Source organism: Pelobates fuscus, chromosome 2, assembly GCF_036172605.1.
Source record: "Pelobates fuscus isolate aPelFus1 chromosome 2, aPelFus1.pri, whole genome shotgun sequence".
NCBI classification, from domain to species: Eukaryota; Metazoa; Chordata; class Amphibia; order Anura; family Pelobatidae; genus Pelobates; species Pelobates fuscus.
The window spans coordinates 178988691-179002541 of NC_086318.1; the positions used below are offsets into that span (position 1 = coordinate 178988691).

A 13851-nucleotide genomic window follows, 5' to 3' on the forward strand; every position below is an offset into this window, starting at 1 on the left:
CCGTGACTAGTCTAAGTTTAGGGAAGACACACGGGACTCAGGTCCTCGTGGCAGACAAGCACTGTAGACTCTCTTCTCTCCCCCTCTGTCCCTGTCACGTGGAGCTCTTTGGTTAAAATGGGACAAGAATATGCTAGACCTTCACAGGTTATTTGGCTTGTGATATTGTTAAAGAGAGTGTAGGAGAAGAGGCTATGCTGAAATGAAGTTAGCAAAGATTTCTGGTTTTAAAATGTGATGTAGTTATATTGTGTGTGGTGTATTGTCTAAATATTGTGTTTTTGTGTCTCTTTGCTCGCAATAATTTAACGTAACTGTCCTTCTGTCTTGTTACTTTACGGCGCTGACATGGTTAAACTTCATGCCTGCAGTTTCTCGTTTCTCTCTCTCTCAATCCCCCTCCCCTTACCCCCCTTCAGTGAGGAATGTGGCAAGTCTGTGTTCAGTGAAATAAAACACTTTTGATAAAGCCTATCCAAGGAGAAACGCGTTAAGTGTATTGTTTATAACTTTTTTATCACTATTTTACTATATATTGTATTTCTTTTATTATATTTTTTTTAAATTAAAGTACTTTTTTAATTGGACCATACTTTGCTGCTGTTGGATTGTTTGGAGCTATATCCCTGGTGGGGATCATACCACCCAAGCGCTTTGGATTGAGCAAACCGGGACTTGCTCATTAGCATGTGAGTAGGTTTAAACTATTTATTTATGCTTACACTCCTTTTTTACGGTGTACACTATTGTGGTTTTGTTTGTTTATCCCCACATATATACGGAGGGAAGAACTTGGTTTTACACCTGTATCCTTGAGTGGGGATCATACCACTTCAAGCGCTATCAGAGGAGCCAGGTTTTACGGCTCCATTACACGTGAGTGCACATTTTATAGTTTTTACCTACCCTTGCTTCATAGCTCTACATACTTCACCATATACGATTTTTATTTGTTTGTTTTTTATGAGGATACCCCCTACCACATCTACAACTTGAAGAATTGCCTCTGCACTTGATCCATAGGCGGGGATTATTCCGCCCAGGCGCATACACTGGAGCTGTATTGAAGCTCCAGGAAAGTGTGAGTGCACATCTTTTATTTTATCTATCACCACTACAGTTTTAAATACTACACTATTATTTCTTCTCTGGTTCTCTTCACATATACGTTGTCAAGGATTACTGAAGCGCTGCACCTACCCCCTTGTTTTTATCCAATTTTCTGATCGGAAAAGAGAGAGACTCCGTATTGGTGTTCCAGCTGCTTTTGGACTATTATCACTTTGCTTCCGCGCTGAATTTATTTTTGTGTGATTATGGTTAAACTTCATGCCTGCAGTTTCTCGTTTCTCTCAATCCCCCTCCCCTTACCCCCCTTCAGTGAGGAATGTGGCAAGTCTGTGTTCAGTGAAATATCACGGTTGCTCAGCTATTCCATATTGTGTTTTGTGATAAGGCAGTGAAGATTGTGGAGGAGACTCGCACACAAGAATGCATTCCACCTTTCTGAGGCGCTGTATTTTCTTTCGCGGTGCAAAGTATTTTCTCTGAGACTGGCGTATAAGACAGGGAGTCGGGGTATAGCTCAGTGTTGATTACGGAGTTTAGGAAAGTGAATCTGATACAAGAATAGAGGAATATTTGGACGTGTGAAGTGTAAAAGGCAAGTGTGATTTGTTGCAATACTATGCAATGTGGATAGAGGGAATATGCGAAGTAGCTAAGTTAGTTTGGGAAGAGGAAAGAGTTTAATGGCTGTTGGATGATAAGGGAAATTGGTTGAAATCCGTGGGTTTATTTTGCATCATGTTCTTCTAAAGTACGTGTTTCTACGGACAGCTTTATGGGCTGTTACATGCATAATGTTCTCGACTGTCTTATTTAACCTGCCAGGTTTGTTTATAGTTTAGTATTTCATTTTGCAGAACAGAATGTTGCTTATCTGACTTATTTTATTAGTTATAATATAGTGTAATGTTGAAAGTACGTCAGCCACCACCCTAAAAGATGGCGCCTAGTACAGAAGGAGGTTGGCCCTGCCAGTCCCGTGACCTCCACCTAATTACCATTATCTACAGTCACGTACGCTCCTAAAGTAACGTCACTTCCGCCCTTACCATGCCCCCACCTCCTGTCTCTTCCTTTCCCACACATATCATGGTCGTCACCTCCCTCACTTCCACCCTTGCCATCATTTCCTTCCCCGCCCCTGTCATGGCTGCCTCCATCATGAGGCCTACCCCTATCATGCTCGTCCTATTTTGAGACATGCAGTTTTCCTTAAACTCAACATATTATGAACAGGAAAATTATAATTACTAAAGCAATCATGCTATTTGTTTCCCTGTATCAGAAATGTGTGTGAAAAAAAAATAAAAAATAAAAATTGCTAAAATGTCATTTGCAGCTGCGGTGTGACCTACAAATGATATCTGTTGGACATGAATATAAGAGTATGACAGCTGATTATCCAAATGAACATGCATTAAGGCCTGTGTCTTGCAACAAGGGAAATAGCAAAATAATGCACGTTCTTTTACTCCAACCACAAAATTTTCTGTAAGATTACATCTATGCAGTGGCCAGTTTATCTTATTTTAACATTGTATCTTCATTTGCTAGTTAAAGATCGTAAGTTTACAGTAACATCCTTAATGTTTAATAATGTTTTAGCTTTAGAAGGATTTGTGACATGTTTATTAACCCAGACACTACTGGTTATTCAATAAAGTTACAGGGTGGTATAATTGTTATAGTCTAATTCATATAAGTGATAGTACCTCAATAGTTAATGATTTATTCAAATACATACAGGAACTTTACTTCACTTACTATTAAACTTTATTTATAATGATAGACATGTTCAGGGATAGCGTCTGTCTTTACGGGCAAAAGTCTGTCGTGGGAGATGTAGTGGGTTAGCCACTGCGGGATACCCATGGAGTGAAGCGTTCAAGGCCTGTTCAGACAGATGTGCTTGTTAGCCTTTTATTATTTTTCTATAGGGAAAGCATAGGGTCAGTTAGTAGTTGTCGTAAATGAGCTTAGGCTTGTCACCAGTGGGGTACCTCAGGGATCTGTCCTTGGACCCATTCTCTTTAATATTTTTATTAGTGATATTGCAGAAGGTCTTGATGGTAAGGTATGTCTTTTTGCTGATGATACTAAGATATGTAACAGGATTGATGTTCCAGGAGGGATAAGCCAAATGGCTAATGATTTAGGTAAACTAGAAAAATGGTCAGAGTTGTGGCAACTGACATTTAATGTGGATAAGTGCAAGATAATGCATCTTGGACGTAAAAACCCAAGGGCGGAGTACAGAATATTTGATGGAGTCCTAACCTCAACATCTGAGGAAAGGGATTTAGGGGTGATTATTTCTGATGACTTAAAGGTAGGCAGACAATGTAATAGAGCAGCAGGAAATGCTAGCAGAATGCTTGGTTGTATAGGGAGAGGTATTAGCAGTAGAGAGAGGGAAGTGCTCATGCCATTGTACAGAACACTGGTGAGACCTCACTTGGAGTATTGTACGCAGTACTGGAGTCCGTATCTTCAGAAGGATATTGATACTTTAGAGAGAGTTCAGAGAAGGGCTACTAAACCGGTACCAGTAAAGGATCTTAACATGTATAGCTTGGAGGGAAGACGAGACAGGGGGGATATGATAGAAACATTTAAATACATAAAGGGAATCAACACAGTAAAGGAGGAGACTATATTTAAAAGAAGAAAAACTACCACAACAAGAGGACAGAGTCTTAAATTTGAGGGACAAAGTTTAAAAATAATATCAGGAAGTATTACTTTACTGAGAGGGTAGTGGATGCATGGAATAGCCTTCCTGCTGAAGTGGTAGAGGTTAACACCGTAAAGGAGTTTAAGCATGCATGAGATAGGCATAAGGCTATCCTAACTATAAGATAAGGCCAGGGACTAATGAAAGTATTTAGAAAATTGGGCAGACTAGATGGGCCGAATGGTTCTTATCTGCCGTCACATTCTATGTTTCTATGTTTCCATAGCGGAAGTGAATCCTACCTGACTCCTCATTTCTACCTAATATTGTTATCTCCTGTAGATGACACTCTTTGGAGTGGCCTGCTAACTAAGCCTTGCTTTGTGGTCCCCTCTCCCTGTTTAACCAATTTACTAGGTGCAGATGCCTTTCAACCGGTTGCATGCCTCTATCACCGTTATGCCAAATGGCCAGATTGAAAAGTCTGCACCACTCTGCTGCTGATACTTCAGCCCTCTGCTCCACATGGAAAAGGATATGCATTGCTTTGAGATCTACAGGCCCTATTCTGGTGTCAACCGGTGCACTGGGCCCCTGTGTTTCTCCCTGCTATACCTAGCTGTTCCCTGTCATTCGGAATTCTGCAAAGATGACTCATAAAATTACGAGACTGTTAATAAAGCTACTGTCCTGGACATTTCTATTGTACTTAAGCCCACATGCTCCTGTCTCACTCTACAACCTTGTTGAATAAGGATACTACCATGGTGCCGGCCCTTAGTGGTCTTTTTAGGATGTTGTTTTTCCCATGGCACCCTCACCTCCCCTAGAGCTGAGCGAGGGAATTCACAATCATTTATACAGTTTTATACAAGCCCTCCATGCCTTTGTGCTCCTCGTCTCCTACTGAAGTGCCTGGTTACCTAAGGACTTTATCTGTATAATACCCCAAAGACTGTACCTTTATTTAAAAGACTGAACTTTTTTCTTGTCCCATGAAGCCTATTACGGCTACTGTGCTTTGCAACTTGCTAACTCCACAGCCCCTTCTCTGGGCCTCCTCAATTACCAGACACCTTTTAAACTGTTTGCCTCTGACAGACTGAATCATGCCTCTGGGGTACTCACTATCTCTTGGTTTCTGCCAGCATCATATTAACTCTACTCCTGTCAGCTGCACCCTGTGGCACAAGGAGGCCCCTGCTGCCTGTGTGCAATCTTTACAGCATGCAAACTCCTGAATAATACAACTTTATGATTGGATACCAGCTTATGATTCTTGCTCCTCATGATATTAATTCTATTCTCTATTGTATCCAGCCAAAGCACCTTGCCTATCTAAGACATTTCTGCCTACAGACAACTCTGCCTCTACCTGACAACGTCATACTTCGAGAAATGTTACTCCGGCCACTCTTCTGCCACTTCCCAGGGGGGAATACCACACTATTGGTACAGTCTTGACATAGACCCTGACGTCCAGGACCAGATCCACACTACGAAAAATTATTCAGACTGGTGGAGGTACGCCTCATCATGACAGACCTGTTTTGGGGACTCAAGGATAGTGCGGTCCTGATCCAGATACCCATGGCAGTAAGAAACATGTATCATCACTGGGAGGTGGCTGTCCCTCATGTTTTCACACAGAAATAGGTGAGGATACCTCTCCTACTGCTCCTCATGGTTGCTTTGAACAGATGAAAGAGGAAACAAGACACCTCTCAACAGTGCATGCAGTAGCTTTGCCAGACCCTGACTCCACTCTGTTTGCGGATGGCTCTAGATTTGCGGATGAAGAGGGAAGGTACCATACTGGATTTGCTGTTGCTACAGAAGATCAGGTACGTCAAGCATCTTCACTTTCCTCACCCACATCTGCTCAAGAAGCTGAATTGACAGCCTTTCCAGTGGCATGCAAAATGTCTGAAGGAAAAAAAACTTGCTAATATCTACACTGACTCAAGATATGCCCTGGGTGTGGCACATGATTTTGGATCAAGCTGGACGACAAGAAGATTTCACACAGCGATTGGCACGCCAGTTAAGCATAGTACGGCTATTAAGAAGTTGGTGGATGCCCTACTACTCCTGAAGAAGTGGCCATGCTGAAGGTGAAGGCCCATGGAAAACTGAATTTAGAAGAAGCACTACTCAGCCGACCAAGCTGCCAAACAAGCCGCAAGTGCACCAAGGGAAGTGGACAGAAGAGTGTCCGCTGAAGAAACTTCTATATTCACCATGTAGATCCTATCCACAGATCTCAAGCTCCTGAAAGAATGACAAGCAGCTGCTGACCCTGAAGAAATACAAAGCTGGAAACAGAAAGGGGCAACCCTTAAAGACGGGCTGTACTCCAACACTCTCAAGTTCTGTTTACCCAAAAACATGTACTGAGCAGTGGTCCAGTGGGCCCATGGAGCTTTATACCTATCCAAGACCCTCATGAACTCTTTGATCTATAAATACTCTGAAGCACCTACAATTACTCCTCTGATCAACAGTTACTGCCGATCCTGTGTCATTTGTGCCAAGGACAGCTCAGGCAGAAAAGGAGGAGAATCCTAAGCATCTAGCTAACTCTCACTCTCCCTTTCAAGAATCCAAGTGACTATATCCAGGTGCCAAAGAGTTGCCGGTTCAAATATGCAATAGTTATAATACACATTTTGTAAGGATGGCCACAGGCCTAGCCGGTCATCAATGTGACAACCAAGACCATATACCCAGTAATGCATCGTGAAAGTTGCAGAGATCACTCAGTGGATTCACCATTCCAGATTCAAGACTATCTCTGCAACATGGGAAGTAACATTTGTTGATCTTGACAAACCCTTGACTCTAAAGGAAAAGTTACTTGTTAGGGAAAAAATTATCAACAAGTAGGTGTTTTGATGGCCATAATAACGCCTGACCACCTGCCATCGATGGAATCTCTTTAGCTTGTGAAGCTAAAGAGATTCAGACGCCAAGCTTCTTCAGAATTAACTGCCCATCTTGAGTTTGTGGTGATATTAATATTGACTAAATGATCCGAGTCCACCTACACTGACGTAGCATGGGACAGGTTTCATACTATGATGAATAAGTAAATGTGCCCTAGCCAAGGTTATTATGTCCATACACATAATACATGACAAGGTACTCTTGACATACCACATTCATGCTTCAGGACAAAAAGGAGCACCCCTGTAAAGGGAAGTTTGACACACACATATATATTGATGCCATAGGTGTGCCAAGGGGGGTACCAGATGATTTCACAGTAAAAGACGAGGTTTAGGCCATTTCCTCAACCATCACTGCTAATGATATTTTGATTTGCATTTACTATATTTATTACATCCAACAGCGCTTTGTTAATTATACTAGAGATGCCTTACAAGAGCTGGCTTAACTCTTACAAGACACAGCCCAGATGGCCCTAGACACAATTTTTTTGCGAAGAAAGGAGGAGTATGTAACATACTCCCAGATACTATGACATGTTGTACCTACATTCAAGATACCACAGGTTCATATGGTAACATAACCTTGACAATAGAGAAGCTAGGGTGCCCCTCTGAAGAATTAAAAGGATTTCAGGAACCATTAATTCATGGGGTAGATGGTTTGATGGATGAATGGCTAGCAAAAGGTTCCGACCCAGATAGGCGTGGCTGTCTTCTAAATGTTCATTTTCCTTGCTCTCCTTGTCTGTTTTATGGCTTGTTTTAGATTTGTGAATGCTTACTGTAGTTGTCTTTTTAGTAAATAGTCATTTTAAGGGGGGGCTGTTGTGGAAATGAAATATTACCCTAATTTTAGTTAGTAAAATGCCGATTTACTCCATTTAATTATCAGTATTATTCAATAAATTACTAAAATGACCAGGAGTACCCCACCCATCGACTAAACACTCTCATTTTCAAGATGGCGCTGGAATCCGGGGGAGAACTTCATGACGACAGTAATGACATAAGATGGCACACCCAGTAGGACGTGCTTTGAATGAACCCCTTAACACTTAACCAATTACTGATTTATAATTCTATGTTATCTCTGACAATGCTTATGATGTAATTGTGCTTTAAAGGGGTCGCCTGCCCCTCTGAATAAACATTCCTCAAGTTCTTCATTAACCTGAAACTTGTGTCTGGTTTGAATTACTTCAGGGAGCGTGCACGCACTGTTTCTTTAATTTGGCCAGGGGCAGATACACAAAATAATCAATTTATTGATTAATTTCCACTTCACTAATATATACTTATATTAATATTAAAATACATTACGTATGACGTTACATATATATAATATGTATATATATTATATATATATATAATATATATACATATATTATATTTGTACAAAAAGAGTAGTCCTGCGCTTAGTCCCATTACTACTGGGCCAGCAGCAACGACTACAATACACATCAGCCCCAATATATAGTAAAAACCAAAGAAAAGAAAATGTTACTTGCGCTTTCTCCTTAATCCCTATGTATATTTAGACAAATGGAGGTCATTTAGTTGCTCCAATGGCCATTGGAGGGAATGCCCGCCTGCCAACGTCAAGGCAGACCCCCCTAAGCGGGTCCTAACACTGACCCTTCAGCCTGCTTCCTTGAGCTTCTGGCAAAGATATCTCTAATGAGACAGAAAGGGGTATTTTTTTATATACACCCCTATACTTATTAACCCTTAATAGGGAACACATGGGATGGGCAGCAGCATTGTAACCAGGCTGTGTGATACAAAGTAAATACAAATACAAAAAGAGAAGTCCTGCGCTTAGTCCCATTACTACTGGGCCAGCAGCAACGACTACAATACACATCAGCCCCAATATATAGTAAAAACCAAAGAAAAGAAAATGTTACTTGCGCTTTCTCCTTAATCTCTATGTATATATACTTAAGGAGGATTAAGGAGAAAGCGCAAGTAACATTTTCTTTTCTTTGGTTTTTACTATATATTGGGGCTGATGTGTATTGTAGTCGTTGCTGCTGGCCCAGTAGTAATGGGACTAAGCGCAGGACTTCTCTTTTTGTATTTGTATTTACTTTGTATCCCATGTGTTCCCTATTAAGGGTTAATAAGTATAGGGGTGTATATAAAAAATACCCCTGAAGGGTCAGTGTTAGGACCCGGTTAGGGGGGTCTGCCTTGACGTTGGCAGGCGGGCATTCCCTCCAATGGCCATTGGAGCAACTAAATGACCTCCATTTGTCTAAATATACATAGGGATTAAGGAGAAAGCGCAAGTAACATTTCCTTCATATATTATATTTGTGCTCGGAATTTATCTAATACGTAATGGAATGTAGGAGAAGCAAATTTGGTTGAGGTGTGCCGAAACCAACGTACGAGTAGGCCTTAAAAGAGGGACCACAAAGGTGAATTGTTAATATAGATGGGTGTAGGTGGGTGGGGACAAACAGCTTGCACAACAAAAGTAAGTAGGGGTGTAGGGTTTATATACGATCATAACTCCTCCCACAAATTCAGGCCAAATGGCCTTCCAACTTGTGCTCGGAATTTATCTAATACGTAATGGAATGTAGGAGAAGCAAAGTTGGTTGAGGTGTGCCGAAACCAACATACGAGTAGGCCTGTAAAAGAGGGCAAAAAGAGGATTCAAAGAAAACACACTTTATTGCAAGTTTATACAGCTTGTGTACTGAAAGCTAGTAAGGAGCTTTTACTCTGATTGAGGTATATATGTAACTAAGCTGAAGATTACCTGTGGCCCCATCACCTAGTGATGTGGACTGGGGTGTAAGAGCTTGGAACCGCTGATGCAGCGCTTCTGCGAAAAAGAGAGACCAGTGAAGGAAGCCATGATGTAGCTTACCTTAATGGAATGTTTAGACGTGAAGTAATGGCTTAGTACTGATAGTGTGTGGCTGACCTTGGATACGTAAAGCGGAGTGACAGCATAGGAGGTATAAATAAGATGCTTGATATGTAGGTTTAGAGGAAAAGGCAAAAAGTACGATAGTTTAAAAAAGTCTTGAATCAAGCAAACTCTACTTGTGACATGGAACAATATACAAAGCCCTGGCGTGAGTGATAGAGTAGTCGTGAAACTGCATGAAGCGTGTGTATCTGTATGAGGTGTAACTGTGTGCTTAGTCCAAGATTATCTCATGAAAAGGTTGTATCCTGGATGGTATGTAGTAGGTCGTAGGGAGACCTTAAACTGGGCGTGAAAGAGCTTCAGCGGCTGTGTTGTGTACACCAGGAAAGATGCTAGTGGGCCTGAGGCGTGCCACTAATTTAATGAGTGTAAAAATGTAGAACATATGAGAAGGTGTGTATCAGAGATACTGTAACGTACGAACGTGGGTAAGCTGAGGGACCTGAACGTTGGTCCGTAAATTAGAGACAAGCCCCTGGGTTCCCATAAATGTGAATTTTTTGAATGATACGAAGGCAAAGTGAGGCCTTAAGGAGAAACGTAATTGTAGTGAGTAAGATTACCAATACCTGATACTGCAATGCAGGGAACCAGGTAGACTGTAGGTTGTTGATGGCGTAGAACTTGGTGTCTAAGTAATGATATGTAGAAATAAATGACAAAACATGTACCGATAAATATAGTAGTAATATGGTGGATTATGATTAAGATATTGTTGTTGACATTTTGTGAGAAATCTTAGCCCAGGTATGTTTTGAAGTGCAGAGCCCACTTTGGGAGGTGGGGGGTTGTATGAGGCCGTGGAGGCTGAATGAGGCCTCAAGGAAAAACGTAAAATGGTAAACCTTCTTACCTGTTACCGGAATGCAGGATACTGGGTACATCTTCTTGGAGCTCTGTTTGAAGAAAAGTATAAGTAGTAGCAAGGTGGTGTAGGTTTGTGTGATTGATGTTTTTAAACGCCGTGAGGAATCTCAGAACTGGCCTGTTGGAAGTTTAGAACCCACTTTGGGAGGTGGGGAGGCTGAATGAGGCCGTGGAGGCTGAATGAGGCCTCGAGGGAAAAATAACTGGTAAACCTACTTACCTGATACAGTAATACAGGGTACGGGGATACCGCTTCTTGAAGACTGATAAATGCAATAATGTCTGAGAAGCCTGTAGTACACCGAATGACCAGTAGGGGTCAGTGACTAGGTGAAAATGCAGTGGTTTATTGGTTTGTACATAAAATGCAATAATGTCTAAGAAGCCTGTAGTACACCAAAAGACCGGTAGGGGTCAGTGTGTAGGTGGAAATGCAGTGGTTTGTTGGTTTGTACATGAAATGCAATAATGTCTAAGAAGCCTGTAGTACACTGAATGACCGGTAGGGGTCAGTGTGTAGGCGAAAATGCAGTGGTTCGTTGGTTTGTACATGAAATGCAATAACGTCTGAGATGCCTGTAGTACACCGAATGGCCGGTAGGGGTCAGTGTGTAGACAAAAATGCAGTGGTTCGTTGGTTTGTACATGAAATGCAATAACGTCTGAGATGCCTGTAGTACACCGAATGACCAGTAGGGGGTCAGTGTGTAGGCGAAAATGCAGTGGTTCATTGGTTTGTACATGAAATGTACAACAGACTTTTAACCCAATAGATTTTAACCAAACCGCTTTTAAACAACAGATTTTACATGAACTGCTAGGTGAGTATAAGGTAACAAAATAACCGTGCAAAACGAAAGGAAACCGTAAAGTGAGGACCCGTGCTGTGCTGAACGCCGTGGGAACTAATCCTGGCGCAACAGGTGGGTCAACTTACGGTTTGAGAGTCCCTGAGACACCAAATGCGATGCTGACCGATGAGAAAGCCACTGGATTAACGGAAAGCCCTGCTGCAGGATTCCTGGACACAGCTTGGAGTAGGAGAACTCATGGAGCAAAGGTGAAACCAAAATGGTGTCTTGTATGACCTGGAAGTGGATCTCATGCAAATGCTGACCTTGAACAGTCTATTCATCTGACCAACAAACAGCTTGCACAACAAAAGTAAGTAGGGGTGTAGGGTTTATATAGGATCATAACTCCTCCCACAAATTCAGGCCAAATGGCCTTCCAACATATAAAAATACTTTAAATTTATTTTTAAACATGTTTATTTTTTTTTTTTTTATTCTTCCTACCAGCAGGGGACTGGCTGATATTTTAGACAGTCCCCCTGCTGGCAGATCCATAGCCAGCTATAGGGGGCCATGTGATCGCTCTTTGAGAGCGATCACATGGCTCCCGGGGGCCTCATTTGCCGTGGGAGGGCTGCCTGGGCTGTCAGGCAGCCCTCCAGAAGAGGATCGCGGTGGAGGTGAGTACCGCCGAGGTCCTGGGGGCTGCAGCCGTTACGGCGTTAAAGCCCATTTAAAGCGCGACAGCATGGAACGCCGTAACGGCGTTAAGGGGTTAATAAAGTCAAAATAATGATGGAATTTACCCATTACTTTTAAGAACACTTTGCTAAATCTCCACTTTCCCCATTGTTTAATTTCTCCTTTTCTTTGTATGTGGACTTCTACATTTTATTTTCCATACCCCTATAGACTGTAAGCTCGTTTGAGCAGGTTCCTCTTCAACCTATCGTTCCTGTAAGTTTTCTTGTAATTGTCCTGTTTATAGTTAAATCCCCCCTCTCATAATATTGTAAAGCGCTACGGAATATGTTGGTGCTATATAAATGGCAATAATAATAATAATTATAATAATAAGTAAATAGAATATAACAAATACCAGCAAGTGACAGTCCATCTTTCAATCTAGAGGCACTTTTAGTCGATATAAGAGAAAAAAATTTAGGTGTTATGAGCTTATAATACACCCACAACTATATGTAACATGAAATGCAAAAACAGACTTATAAAGTGTTTTTTTTTTTTTGTGGTTTTCTTTTTGTTAATAATTAACTCTAATGCTTGAAAGCCAAATGCCTTAGAATGTTTCAGTACAGAGTCCATGAAACAAAATGAGAGGCCCCTGCCTGGTTAAATTATTCATTAAGCTGAAAGTTAATGATATAATGTGTGAAAATTTGCACACAAAATAAAATACTTTAAAAGTACATTTCATTTGGTTGCTTTATATTTAGAACGTTTTATTTTCCATATTGACAGCCTCAAACAGTATATTAACTTGCCAATGTTACTGACTTGCAGCATGTAATGCAATAACCTGTTGCCCATGCAATATTTTATTTCCCTGTGTACCTACAGAAAGGCTCAGGGAACATCTTTCAAGCCCAGAGGCTGAGGACACAGAGCTCGCATCTTCTTAAAGATGGAGCAACGGTACCCCTAACCCGAGACTACTCCTTGCACTGGGGCCACAAGGTACCAGCAAATATGTAGCCAAATAGCAGAACAGGCTGCCTCAGTATGATGGGAGCATAGCCAATACCAACTGCAAATCTCCTAAGGTTAGCCATTTCTGAAAAAGGACGAGTAAGCAAAAGACTGGCATAGCGCCTGGTATAACTGGCATTCTGATATAGCGCCTGGTATAACTAGTAGTATAGCGTCTGGTATTACTAACAGTCTGCTATAGCGCGTGCTATAACCAAGAGCCTAATATAGCGCCAACCTCGGGCATGCGCAGCGTCTTATTACCTTGGACGGAGCCTCCGGGCTGTGTTTTGCTGTATTATGGATAACGGAAGCGGTCACTGCACCCGGTTCGGCTCGGGTTCCTAGAGGAGAAGGAGGGGCCAGGGCAGGAGGAGGATCTCTCCCGTACCTACAGTAAGTGAAGACTGGGTGCAGCTGCAGCTGCAGCTCTGCTTTACTTTGCTGGCCACGAGTCCCTGTGCATAGCAGAAAGGAGCCGCATCGTCTCACTAAGGGGAACTCCAGTAACAGCCAGGTATTCTGTATCAGTCGATAACCAAGCATTCTATTCTGTAGCATTCTATAACCAAACATTCTATTCTGTAGCATTTCTATAACCAAGCATTCTATAACCAAACATTCTATTCTGTAGCATTTCTATAACCAAGCATTCTATTCTGTAGCATTTCTATAACCAAAAATTATATTCTGTAGCATTCTATAACCAAACATTCTATTCTGTAGCATTCTATAACCAAACATTCTATTCTGTAGCATTCTATAACCAAGCATTCTATTCTGTAGCATTCTATAACCAAGCATTCTATTCTGTAGCATTCTATAACCAAGCATTCTATAACC

At 41.6% G+C, this 13851-nt stretch overlaps 1 protein-coding gene across 1 annotated transcript in view; it reads right to left on the reverse strand.

Annotated features, from left to right (window-relative positions):
- ASRGL1 (asparaginase and isoaspartyl peptidase 1) overlaps positions 1-13367 on the reverse strand; it is a 55853-nt gene extending 42486 nt beyond the window's left edge. The window contains exon 1 of the mRNA XM_063442982.1: positions 13273-13367. The gene's annotated coding sequence lies outside the window, so the exon portion shown is untranslated. The remainder of the gene's footprint in view (positions 1-13272) is intronic.
- Positions 13368-13851: the final 484 nt, after the last annotated feature.